Genomic DNA, 13,567 nt, shown 5'->3' on the forward strand with positions numbered 1-13,567 from the left:
GTTCAGAATTGCTAGTCTGTATCTAGATTAAATAAACCAAGAAACCATGGCAGGGCAATGTTATACAAGGCTACAATTCTAGCACTCAGACTGACAGGAGATTAGAGAGTGGAATTACATAGTGATACCTTCCCTGGACTAGGTAGTATAATTTTGTCTTAATACAACAAACCAAACAAGAAAGGAATACACAGTTGGAAGTTTGGGCTAATTTTGTCACTATGTTTTGAGAAGTCAAGGTTCCAATTACAATGGAACTCATATATAATCCTCAGTTGTGTTTCAAATGCTGTCTTCATTACAGAACATTTCTAGATGCAAAATGGCTCTTGATTCCCATCCAAAATTCTCATCCAAAGTTATCATAATCCTGTTAGATTCCAAAGAATTGATGAAGGATTACAAAAGCTTAAGCACAGAGAAAAAGCAAAGTTTGTCTAATGTATGACTTTATAGGTATTGCTAAATTAGAATTTAGATTTAAAATAAATGTTTTTGTTTTGTTTTTATTTTCATATTCTATAAGATACTACAAAATTCTTTTTAAGTAGAGGGTTTAATTGACAAATTTACAAATGAGTCTTGCATTCTAGTTGCCTAGAATATTCTTTCAAGAGAGTTATAATTAGAACTTAATAGATAATTCCAACAGTTCATGTATAACATGATAATGTGAATAATGTAGACAGAGTTGTCAACATATAGATGATGTTAATTTAGAAAATAGCAATTTTTGAGGCTTTGGTGTAACATGGTATGAAGAGTATAATTGTATGACATCTTCTTTTTTCTACCTGTATGTAACACAGAAAGCAATTTCCTAAATTATGTGCCTCTGTGTACAATGAGAAAATTGCTAGGTTTGGGGTTTGTTTTCATTTTTGTTTTTGTTTTATTGATTTGTCATAAGGCTTGAACTCTGGGCCTGGACACTGTCTCTGAGCCTGTTTATCCTCAAGGCTCGTGCCATACCACTTCAACTTCAGTGCCACTTATTTCTGGCTTTTTTAAGAAGTTTCTTGGAGATAAGTATCTAGGGAACCGTCCTCCCTGGGTGGGTTTTGAACTGTAATCTTCCGATCTTACCATCCTAAATATCTATGATAGTTAAAAAGCATAAGTATAAATAATATTTGCAAGTGTTCTGATCTCAATAATACCAGTGGGGGCACATGATGTAACCCAGTTTATTGTGGTGTTCTTTCCAGAACATGGAGGGCATCACATTAGCAGAGGTGTAGTATTTTTTTTCACAATAGAGATAAGCTATTCGTGATATGAATAAAGGGAATTTTGAGGTGTACCCTACAAGATGGAAACTGTTGGGCTAGGATGACTTTATGGCATAAATCTTAGGATTGATGGTCATAGAAATATTAACTTACTCTGATAAACAATTGCTTATTCTTGAAGAATTAATTATTACAGGTGCATCATAGTTTTATCCTCTACTAGAATGTGACTATTTTTCTGTTGATTTCTCAATCTGTAACACCCCAGTGGAAACTGCATCTATTGCAGAATTTCATAACATGCCCTCAGGTATGGAATGTTCAGAATTTGAAAATGAGTAGTTATCAGTCATCGGAATTTTGTTATATCCTAGGAGCTTTTTTTTTTTTTTTTTGTCGGTCGTGGGGCTTGAACTCTAGGCCTGGGCGCTGTCCCTCAGCTCTTCAGCTCAAGGCAAGCGCTCTAGTCATCGGAATTTTGAAGAACACATATATTCTCTCCTCTTAACAACTTATTTACTTTTAAAGTTATGGGTTTCCATACAATTAAACTGTTTTTGGTTTGAGTATGAGAAAGTACTAAATTGATTGTTTTTTCAAAATATTGTCAAGTATATAGTGAAAATATTGACTAGTTGGATTCAAGTTGATGGTCCTCTGATTAAAAACGTTTAATTAATTCAAATTAGATGCAAAATAGTATTAATTTTTTAAAAGTTACTACATAAAGAATAATATTTACTATATCAATACAGTGAAATTTTTTCATGCAACTTTTTTTTAAATTAATTTTATTGTCAAAGTGATGTACAGTGGGATTACAGTAATTGTAAGGTAGTTAATACATAACTTTTCAAAGGTGTTAACCCCTCCTTCATTTTTTCTCACAGTTTTCCTTCACCTCAATACTCCTCAAAAGTTCTAATGTACATTTCCAACATATTGTCTTGTGAGTATTGCTATTTCATTGGTTTACCCTTTGTCCTTTGTCTCACCATTTTGTTGTTCCTCTTTCCTTCCCTAATTAAGGTAAATGTATACACAATACACAGGGTACCAAAATCAAATACAGCCGGGGACAAACCATAGGGGAAAAAAACCAAAGAAAAGAGAAATCACATAGTACATTAAAAACACAAACCGCTCATAAAAATCTGTTTCCATATCTTGCAGTTCATTTTGCTCAGCATCAGCTTATATAGTCATATATATGCATAACAAAGACATTGGAAAATAATAGTTTCATGGACACTATACCATGAAAACAGCATGTTAACAGTTTTTGATGGTAAAGTTGGAATTAGAATTGGTAAATTCGTGATTTTGATAAACGAATTTCAAAAGAGTTTTAAAATTATGTCAGGTAAATTTTAATTGTTCAAACTTTTTAACAACTTAGCCTATTAACGAAATTTAAATTTGCCTGGGAAAATAGGCTTTCATGCAAAGAAATCCCTGGAGACTTAGCTGAGAGGGAGCAATGTGGGTGAAGATGGCTCATTTTCACACTAAAAAAACAAACCTCATAAACCTTGCTATTAATCCTGTAGGTTCCCTTGAGAATTATCCTTACCCAGGACATATACTCTCACTGTGTGAAACAAGGTTGTAGAGGAATTTAAATTCAAACTTCTTTAAAAAAAAAAAAAGACATCAAAATTTGTGAATTGACTTTAATTACCAAACAGTAATTCTCTGAAAAAGATAATTTGGGTCAAAATATTTAGAGAGAAAGTGCCCTCAACAATGAAAGAAGGTATTGGGTATACACTTTTCTGTTTATAATACTTTACACAATGTCTTTGCATGTGAAGCACTGAAACAAAAAAAAATATCTGATTGGATACCTCAAACCAATGGTTTCACATTTCTAAGTAGCTCACAAAATATAATATCCTTATTAACATGAGATAGTGAAGACTTCTCTTATTACATTAGCCAAATGTTTTGGGATCAGAAAAGAATTGAGCAAATTGAAAAGGTAATAAAAGGTGTTCTTAGAAGCCCTAGCTAAGCGTATTGGCTTCAGCAGTAGAGGGATTCCAAAACTTTTTGATATAGATTTTGTTAATATATTTGCTACCTAAAGTGATTTTACAGAGCCTATTTGTCTCACTACAATGCAGAACAGATTGAATGAAGACATGAACATAAATCCACAACCAAATAAAAGAGTTTAAAAAGAGAAACCATGAAGATGTAGCAGTGGGGGAGGCCTTATACTCCTTCAGCTTCACTAGACTTGCAGCCAAGAAGGTATGATTAATTGGAAATCAAGCAAGAACTATGAGGAGGACATAGAACTAGGACAAAGAAGTATTGTCCTTTGTAACAGACACTGTTATGCAAGGTATGTGTGATTTAACTCTATTTTTCTCCATACATCTTGTTGAGCAAAAGCAAGACCAAGAGAATGTAATCTATTGAAATCATTTTGGAAAGAATAACTTTGTTCCTGGTATGTTATCTAAGGAGAGTCTTACGAGAGAAGATTAAAGTGGAGTATACATCCTCTAAGCACCTTGTTAGCAAAATATATCTTTTAGGTTAGAAGTGATTGAACCAAAAAGTGGGGGAGTAATTATTTTGTGACCCTTTAGACACAAGAAGACTTTCAAGGTAAAAGAAAAAAAGTATAGCTAAATTTTTGTGATCACAGCTTCTTGGACTGGTTTTATGGAGACAAAGTTTTACATTAGAGTTTGTCCTCATTAACATAGATGTTAGGTTTTCGTGGCAACCAAATGCAAGAGTGAAGTTTAATGGACTCTCTTGGATAAGTAAACAGCATGGTAGAAAAAAATGGCAAATAATATTTAGTAAATTATTTTGGCTAATTATTTTGCCAGAACAAAGAATGAAATATATAATTCAAAATCACTTGACTTAAAAGGATGAAGAAAGAGTAGTGAAGAGAGAGGAGAGAAAACATAAAGGACTCTTCTGTCTCCAGTGGAGTAATGGGTTCTTGATTTGTTTCTTCCATTCTATCTTCACAAGCTATCAAGCGTGCTGAGCCCTGGAGTATCCATTGCAGACAAAGAGAACTCACAGTAGAAAATATTTACAGCAGATGTTGGTGATTCTTAACTTTAGACAATCTATTTAAATCTATTCAAAATTCTCTGATACCCCAAACTGCCCTCTTTGAACAACTTTGCTTGCTTTTCCCAAGACTACCCTTCATTAACTATTTAAAATTTTGAGACGTCATATTCATCCTCTCTAGAGATTGCTGTTTGTTTGTGTTTTTTGTGTTTTTGTTAGGTGTTTTGAAACTAAATTTCAAAAGGTTGTGCAAGTGTATTACAATAAATATGTCCATCAAATTGTCCAATATTCCTGGATCAGAGTGACTCCTTCTATCATTCTCAGCCAGCCCCTTCTCCAAGATTTATTTCAGATTTACTACTTCCTTTATCATATGTGTACATTGAGTATTCTAGCTGTACTTGCCCCTCGTTCCATTTTTCATTCATTCTATGTCTTTCTTCTCTGGTTTCAACTTCCTGATAGTCATTCTGTTAAACTGTCTGTTAATAAGTTGAAAGGTTTATATACATTCCATGGAGTTTCAATCCTGCTTATACTTGAACTGATGTCAGTTTATATTTCCACAATTCATTCATCTGCAATAACAATTTGCAAGACTGGAGACGTGAAGCACCAAGACATGATTTTATTCTAATCCATTTGGAAGATTAATCTTTAGTCAACAAGAAAGTTTAAAAATGGCTTAGAATATATTCCTAACTACCAAATTTTAGAAATGGCTTTGTAAAAAGGCTTGTGATTATTTTATTTTACATGGGATAATATTTTCTACTACCTATAAGTTTTGGAAAAAGAAGAAAACTACTATGATTTACTACTATAGAGGAATATGAGAGAAATAGAAGACAGATTTTATGTTTGTCACATCTCTGATGAGTACTCATATTCATGACTTTAAGTCATATTTCTTACTATGTTAGACAGATAGGGAAAACATAAAACAACATATGATAAGGCAACTATTTGTGACTTTTTAAAATGTACCTTATTAAGTGATGAAATTTACTTTATTAGCTAGTGTTTGAGTTTGAATTATGGGAGGTTGATCTATTTAACACATTCCTGGAAGGCACCTACTGAACAACACAAATGGTGGGTGGTACTATTTCTACACTTTAATGAATGGTTGAACCTGTTCGGCATTAGTGCTGGGTAAATAAATCAACTCTATTGTAACTTGCACCCTAAACTTGAAATGATTGTAATGTCACTAATTATCATCAACTTGTCAATTGTTACTTTGGTGAATATGATTTTAAAAGATTATTTGAATAGGAATCTGTTTTCAGGAGATTAAAAATAGGTTATCATTTGTTTGTGAATGATAACATTTATATACTACAGAACCAAGTTTTACTGAAGTACCAGTATTTTGAAGCATTAACGATCTTCTCAATTAATGTTTTTGTGAATTATATTTGACCTGTAAGTCAAATTTTCCTAACCTTGGTAGACCAATTATGAATCTATCATTCTAGGAACTATTTTTTTGGCCTACTTACGTTGGACTGAATTTTTTAAGTAATTATTAGGAGAGGGGTATTAAAAATAATTTGTGACATTTGTGATCTTGTTCACTCATATGGGCTGGTCATTTGTAAATTGAAAGTTTGAATTACTGTACTTTCTTTCAGATTTTGTGATCTCATATTTCATTTTAAATTGCCTTGCATTTCACAATTGCTTACTGCTAATTCTAGTGTCGTCAGGAATTGAGATGGATTTTCAATTACTTTCTGTGGGCATGTTGCATGGGCCTCGATTAGAAGTCTTGCCCTTGTTACTTGATGATGCGGATAACTGAGACCTGGGATCCTAGGATATGTGTGTCTTGCAGAAGAATAATACCTTTTAGACATCGTATCAGCAAAATTTGCATAAAATCAGTAGGAATGCTTCAGAAATATGGAGAAAAACATTTTGGAACCAGTGAGTTAAAATAATAACAGAGCAGCAGAATAAATTCCTTTACAGATTAGAGGAAAATAACATTTTTTTTTTACAATGTGAGTTCTGAAGACCAAGAACACTTAGAACGTATCACAAGTTTATACAGAAGACATTGCATTGATACTTTTCATATTCTAATACGTATATTCTAAACCTAATTATTTATATTCCAATCTGTTTATTGTAATATATATCTATTTATTTTTCAAATTATCAATTAATTCTAGTAAGTTTCAATGTGTGAAATAAAATATCAGCATGTATAAATATAAAATATATAACTATATATAATATAAGAAAAAAGCATATGTTTTGCAATGTTTTGTTATGGTTAGGGTATCAAAGGCAACTGTGTTTTAATGTATTATTCCATTATTTCTACCTCAGTGTTTGGTAGAGTTGGACCTAAAGCTTTATCATTTGTAGATTTACAGCCTAGAGGCAAGAGCAAACACTGTGATTAAAACATTACCAATTTAAGGCCTAATATGGAGGAGAAACATATAGACTTCTCTTGTAACTATGAAAATATTTGGTGAATGAAAGGCAGTAGTGTAAATTCCTTCCTGGTTGGATGGTAGACTAGCCAGGACATTAGTAGTAATCATGCATGTGAAAATTTTTTCACCTTTTTGGCTTTAGCCACTTTTGAATTGTTAGGTATAAAAACAATTATTTTTTTGATAAAATACCTTCTAGTCTAAATGATTCTATCTTAACTGTTCATCTCTCTATGATCTTTTTTAACTAAGATTAGTTTTGTTCCAATAAGAAAATCTAGGCTGTCAGGGTAAGATATTCTGATTGGACTGTTGCTACATGGAAGAATAGTAAAGGGTCAGGTAAACATTTGTGCCAGTATGACCTCATTTAGGAACTTTTAAGCTGCAGAAGTTTAGAAGTAACTCTTAAGCAAGGCTTAATTTGAAGCCATTAGCTCCACAAAGCTAACTCAGTTGATAAATAAGTACTTGAAAAGGATCACCTTTGGACCTAACTATAAAGGCTTCAAAGTATGATCAAATTTAAAATGAAAAATGTTTAAAATAGTCATTGACAAAAAAATTGCAAATGTGAGCAATCGACCAAACAATATAAGTTTTTTTCCAATATACACAGAATTTTAGAAAAGTAAGATCAATAGCATTTTTTGGAACAATAAGGTTTCCTAGTTACAAAGAGTTAATCAAGGATATATGCCTGTATAAAGACTGCATCATTAACTACTTAAATTTACAGGATACTACATGCTTCAGCAGCCCGTTTACCCAAATTACAATATAGAGATTAACATGGCACTTGCACAAGCATGATATGAAAATGTGTGAAGTATTCCATATTTTTCATTCTTCAGATGCAAGAAATTAAAAACAGTTATTAAAAAATTGATTACACAAATGCAAATGTAACAATAAATGTAATTCATTGATCTGAAAGTTAGTTTGACATCAGTGTACTAAATCCTCAACTTAGAAAGGCCTTTACATAGCATAATCTTTACAAAACTTCTCAAATTAGATGTCATTGTCATTTTATCCCAAAGAAATAAAATACTATATAGGCCTAGGATAAAAAGGAATCTTAATCTGTTTCTATATGGAATGCTATCTGAAATAACACATTTAATAATGAACCGGTATATCATAAAACAATGTAGAAGTCAAAGTATTATATCCAGGAACAAATGAAATACATTTTGGACATTGTACAAACAAAATACAGATTATTTTAAAATATACTTTTTTCAGACAAGCACCAGAAATATCTTTAGTTTCTGTACTACTCATTTCAACAGATAAGTTAAAATGATTTCTGATTTAAAAAATCACAAACTCGGCAGAAATCATTATAGATGTATACAAACAAATCTTGCATATATTTTAACGTCAACCTCAGGCAATTCACTTGAAAAATACGATGGAACCCATGAATTTTTAAAGTAAGATATTGCCGTTGATTTGTATTGTGAAAATATTTTGTACGGACACAAAGATGGATTGGCATTTTTAAAATTTCAGAAACTTAACCAAACCATTATGACTTAAGAGAACAATTTTTACAGCCTTCCACAACTTCAAAGAGGTAGTGATACATATTTATCCTTTTGGCAATATCAAATGCAGCTTCTTCCAAGTTCTTCAGACCTGGTTTCATATAATGCTTCAATAGAAGGAGATCCAGCATATCTTTGCTATTTCTATTTCAACCAGCAAGATGCAAGGGGGTCAAGAGGACTTTAGTTTGGGCAGTGGTATCTGCATCATGATGAACTAAGAAAGAAGCCACTCTGGTATTATTCCACATATAAGCACTGTGCAGGGTTGCCCAGCCATTCACAGTTATTGCATGAATATCTGCCTTGAGCCACCAATTCATGGACAATGTCAAAGTGTCCACTGTAGGCTTCCTGATGAAGAGAGGTATACTCATCATCATCCCTAGTATTCACATGAGTGTTCTTTTTGGAAAGTAGTCTCTGTACTGTAGTAAGCCAATTATTTTCAGCAGCCCAAACAAAAATTTGCTTGAATACTTCTCCATTTTTTTTGCAAATGTTACCATTCCTCACTTTTTCATTTTTTTCCTTGTCTATATCAGAATTGCCTAACCAGAGACATTGAGTACCAGTGGGAATGAGGTACACATGTATTCCCCAATAGTTCACGTTGGTTGAACTGGTCAGAAAAATCCAGTGAAATTTCTACATCTGTTATTTCACCATGATTTTTTTTCTCTTTTTCCATTTTTACTCTTCGAAATTATACTAGCTGGAGAGTAGGGAATTGATAGAGAGCAGAGGAAATGTTTTCCTCCATATTCAAAGGTATAGACTGAAAATGAGGACCAGTGGTGTCTTCATGTGCAGCTTATTCTAGGAATGAGAAAATATGAAATAATGCCTTCTATGTAAATGATTTGGGAAATGGCAGAGCAGAAAGTGAAATGATGCAACCAAAAATATAAAAGCAAAATAAATTAGAATAATTATGGAGCAGTCATATTATCCATGATAACCATGAAAGGGAGAGAGAAAGAGAGAGACAGATGTGCGATGACCTAGCTAGCCACAAAATCCATGCCTCTGATCAATTTATAGAGCAATCAGTTTTATTTTTTACAAGAGATGGAAATTGAATTTATGTATTTATTGAAATTAGAACATACATTTTTAATAGCCTACATATAGAGACATAGCTTTGACCAAATTACAGACAAGAATCTAAATCTCTGAAAATTCTAGTAACAGATCTGACTGAAATCAGTTAAATCACACTTTTCCTGTAAAGTGAAGGAATAGGTCCAGGCTAGGAAAGCAGCTAGAGAAGGCAGGCCGATTGTATCTGGGACAAAACTTTGTGGAAAATGGTATCAAGGATTAATTACTGGTGATCCACTTGCACTGGAAGTGTGAATCTGAACTATTGCTTGCTGATTCTGAACTATTGCTTTTATCATTATATGTTCCAAGAAGAAAAGGTGAGAGGTAATTGATAGCAAAGGGTTAGTAATAAACTTTGACTTCTCATTAAGCACCTTCAATCATCAAAATCACATGAAGACAATAGAGAGGCCTACTTTTTTAGATGAAAACAGGTGTCTTTAAAAACAAGGTAATTATGTATTCCTACAAAGGACTTCTATTTTACTACTGCATTATACAGATGTTGGGTAACAAATAATGGATCTATTAGAAAGCTCTTAAAACTCATATGTTCAATAGTGAGTTCCCTTATATTATATCATGGCATTTTTGTTTATGGTTTTAAGAAGAAATTTACTAGCTTAAATATCTGACAGGACAATATCATCACTGTACAACTTTCTTCTATACTCTAAGTTTTAAATTACTGTCTAAGTATGTGCATTAGATATCTATAGAGGAAAAACTAGAAGCCACACTAGTGGCTCATGTGTTTATCCTTGCTAATCAGAAAGATGAAATCTGAGGATTGTGGTTTGAAAACAGACCACGCAAAAAAAAAAAGTCCATTAGATTCTGATTTGAAAGTAACCAGCAAAAGCTAGAAATGGAGATGTGGGACAAGCAGTAAAATTCTAGGCTTGAGAAATCTAAAACAAAAAAATCAACAAATTCTGGGACAGAGCCAGGACCTGAGTTCAAGCCTGGTATTAGCACCAAACAAATGAATGAATGAATGAATTAAAATAAATTAAATGGTCACATGTGGTGAGGCAAGTAAAATGTAACACCCATGGTAAATGGATTGTGTATTATTTTGTAATAAGGCAAATTAACGTTTGTCCTAATCACTAATATTTTATTTGTACTTTTTTGTACTAAACCCTGAATTTAGCATGCAAGTATGTGTGTGTACATGTTCACACATGTGTGTATGTGTATATGTGTGCGTGTGCTGTTGCAATGTTGTTTGCCAATGTGGACCGTGTGAGGCTGAAGAGAGCTAATTGTGTTGCAATGTATTTATTTATCAGTGTTCTGTCATGTCATTTCTGTGGAGCCACCCTTCTGTACATTTTATTTGTCAAATAATAACATCATCATAATCAAAGCATATACAACATTAAGTTACATAAAAGAGACTACTTTCAGCTCTTATTATATGTTGGGTAAGAAGATACAGATATAATTAGGTAGTAAGTTATTTTTGTAAGATGACTGTCAGTACAAAATATGTATTTGACCTCTTAAATTGGTTATACTTTTAAGATATACTCATGGAGTGAGTTTGACTGACTTGACCAAACAGGTGTTACTCCATGGTTTTTCCTGTGAAACACAAGGTGGATAAACTCTTTCCGGATTTCTGTTGAAAATAACTTTCTTTGTAACATCATATCTATTTTCACTAAGATAATCAACCCTGTATTTATTAGGTTTGAATATCCCATCATATTGACTGAAAATCAGTATTGTGGATATGCTTGTTAGATATACCTTTCAAAAACAAACAAACAAAAAGCATGTGTCACCTCCAGATTGTGGATGCATTTGAAGTTGTTTTGTACATGCAATGGGATCTTCACTAATGGCTTTTTTATGGGAGTAACTATCACAACTTTAACAAATAAGGCTTTTCGAATATCTTTTCCAATATAAATAACAACCCAGAGCGAGTCTTGCAAATTCTGAAAAGCCTTTGAATATTTTAGTATTATTTCAGTTTATTGACTATAGAGCTAAAGACATTTCTGAAATAAATATTGTTAAGATCTGAAGAAGTAAGTGGGTATATAGGCTTTTTTATGCATCATTTTATGAAAACCCTGTTTTTATGAAAGTAAATGAAATAGAATAAAATAATGTAAGTGAATTCGGCGGCAGTTGAGTGGATTCTACTCAACCCAGCAAGAACTGGCAAGAAGCAGACATCATCATCCTACAGTTCGCAGACAAGGGACAACCCAGGAACCAAGACTCGGTGTGAGTAGAAGCCTGACATCCTCATTCCTTCTCAGGGAGCAAAGGAGGGAAGGCCACCCCTTCCCCCAACTACCAGAGATCTCCATCTTTGATACTGACAAAGGCCTGGCTGAGCTGCTAGCTCCAACTCAGGCCTTGGAAGAAAACAAGAGACATTTAGCAGGTCACAGGAACCTAACCTGACCTGCTAGAATCAGCTCTACCAAGAGAAAAGTCACCCAGCCTGGGCCGAGCAAGCTCCACCAGCCCCAGGAGTGGATTTCTTCGCTGGATAAACAGAACTAGAGGCTGCCCCTCCCTACAGCAGCCTTGACAATCAATTGAAATTCAGTAAACGTAAACCCTGAGAAAGGCTCTAGGCTGGGCTCTGTGAGTGCCTCATAAGCTAGTCCCTCAGGGAAAAGCCACTGTTTGCTGAAAGGCCTCAACTCTGTCCAGAACCTAGCCTCATCACAGCATCTCCAAACTAGAGGAAACCTCCATCTCCCACTTTTGTGATACTCACAGCAGATCTCCCTCCCATTGAACCAGCATGGGAGGAGGATCACAAAACCCTAGGTAAAGCAGAGCATTTTTCTGCCTGCTCAAACTAACCGACTTAAGAAACCAACCAAGCCACAGGAAAATCAAACACCACAAACAGACCAGACACCAACTAGAGACTGGTTAATGACACAAGATACAGGATCTTCCCATCCCCCCCCAAAAAATCAAAGAACTCTTTTTAGTATTTTATAAAAAAATTTTCCAAAAGCTTTTTTTAAATTTTAATTTTTAACATTAAAAAAAATTTGTTTTCTATTAAAATTTTTTCTTCCTCTTATAATTTTTATTTTCGGGGTATAAGTGTGTGTGCTTTTTTTTTCTTTTTTTTTTTTATAATTTTTTTGTTTAGCTCTACTGACCTTTTGATCCTTTTTTTTTCTTTCCTTCTCATTCTTTTCACCTTTTCTTTTCTTTTGTTCTTCTTAACATGACTTAATTGCTATTCTGCTCATCCTCAGATATACCCATAGTCGATTATTAGACCTTATCACCCATTGTGTACATACTTAATCCAGAAATTCATTACTCAATTCAAAACCTTTAGACTTAAATTCCTTAATACCAGTACTACTTCTTTATATGTATATAATATTTTAAGCATTTCTATTTTTCGTTTTTGACGTCTCCTTTCTATCCCTACCTTTATCTTATCCTATACAAATTCTTCTTTGAATATTATGTTTGTATTTTGCATAATTTTTAAGTTTTTAAGTGTTTCACTTTTTAATTTTTAATATTTGTTCTTCTATTTTTTTCTTGTCTCATTTTTTCTTTCTTTTTATCTTTTTTTTCTCTCTCTCTACTATCATTCTATTGAACCTATTTCCCGCTATGAGATTAGGACTTAGTTAAATTAACTCACCCTCTGCCTTTCCACATCCCTGTATTCCTATTTTTACCAATATCTCTCCCTAAACCTGATAATTTCTGGTTTGCCAAATTCTTCTTTGTGGTTCGTAGTCCATTAATACATAGTTGTTTGATGTTCAATAGATATATCTGTTGAACTAGAGTGTATCTTCAGACTTTTGATGGTGCATCTACAGACTTTGTTTGATGTTTACCTTAAGATAGTGTTCTAGCACAAAACTGGTGTTACTTTCATCCCAAAAGGGCAGGGCAAGCCGTAAAAACACAGGAAAAATGGCAAGTCCGGGTACCCTACTCCCACCCATGATACTCGGGGGACAGAACAGATAATTAATAATCCATTGGGGAATTCCCAGAAAGCTCTACAAACACTACTGGTAAACATGGGCAATGAAAAGATTGAAAACCTGCAAAGGACTCTGAATGTACATGATAGGGAGAGAGATGAAGCTCACCAAAGTTCAATACAGGAATATCATGAGCGTGAGGAAGCTACTCAAAGATTGATACA

General features: G+C 33.4%; 1 pseudogene; it reads left to right on the forward strand.

Annotated features, from left to right (window-relative positions):
• Positions 1-7,483: 7,483 nt before the first annotated feature.
• LOC122121923 lies at positions 7,484-7,580 on the forward strand (annotated as a pseudogene).
• The last annotated feature ends 5,987 nt before the right edge of the window (positions 7,581-13,567 follow it).

Source organism: Dipodomys spectabilis, unplaced genomic scaffold, assembly GCF_019054845.1.
Source record: "Dipodomys spectabilis isolate Male_0828 unplaced genomic scaffold, ASM1905484v1 ptg000198l, whole genome shotgun sequence".
Taxonomy (NCBI): Eukaryota; Metazoa; Chordata; class Mammalia; order Rodentia; family Heteromyidae; genus Dipodomys; species Dipodomys spectabilis.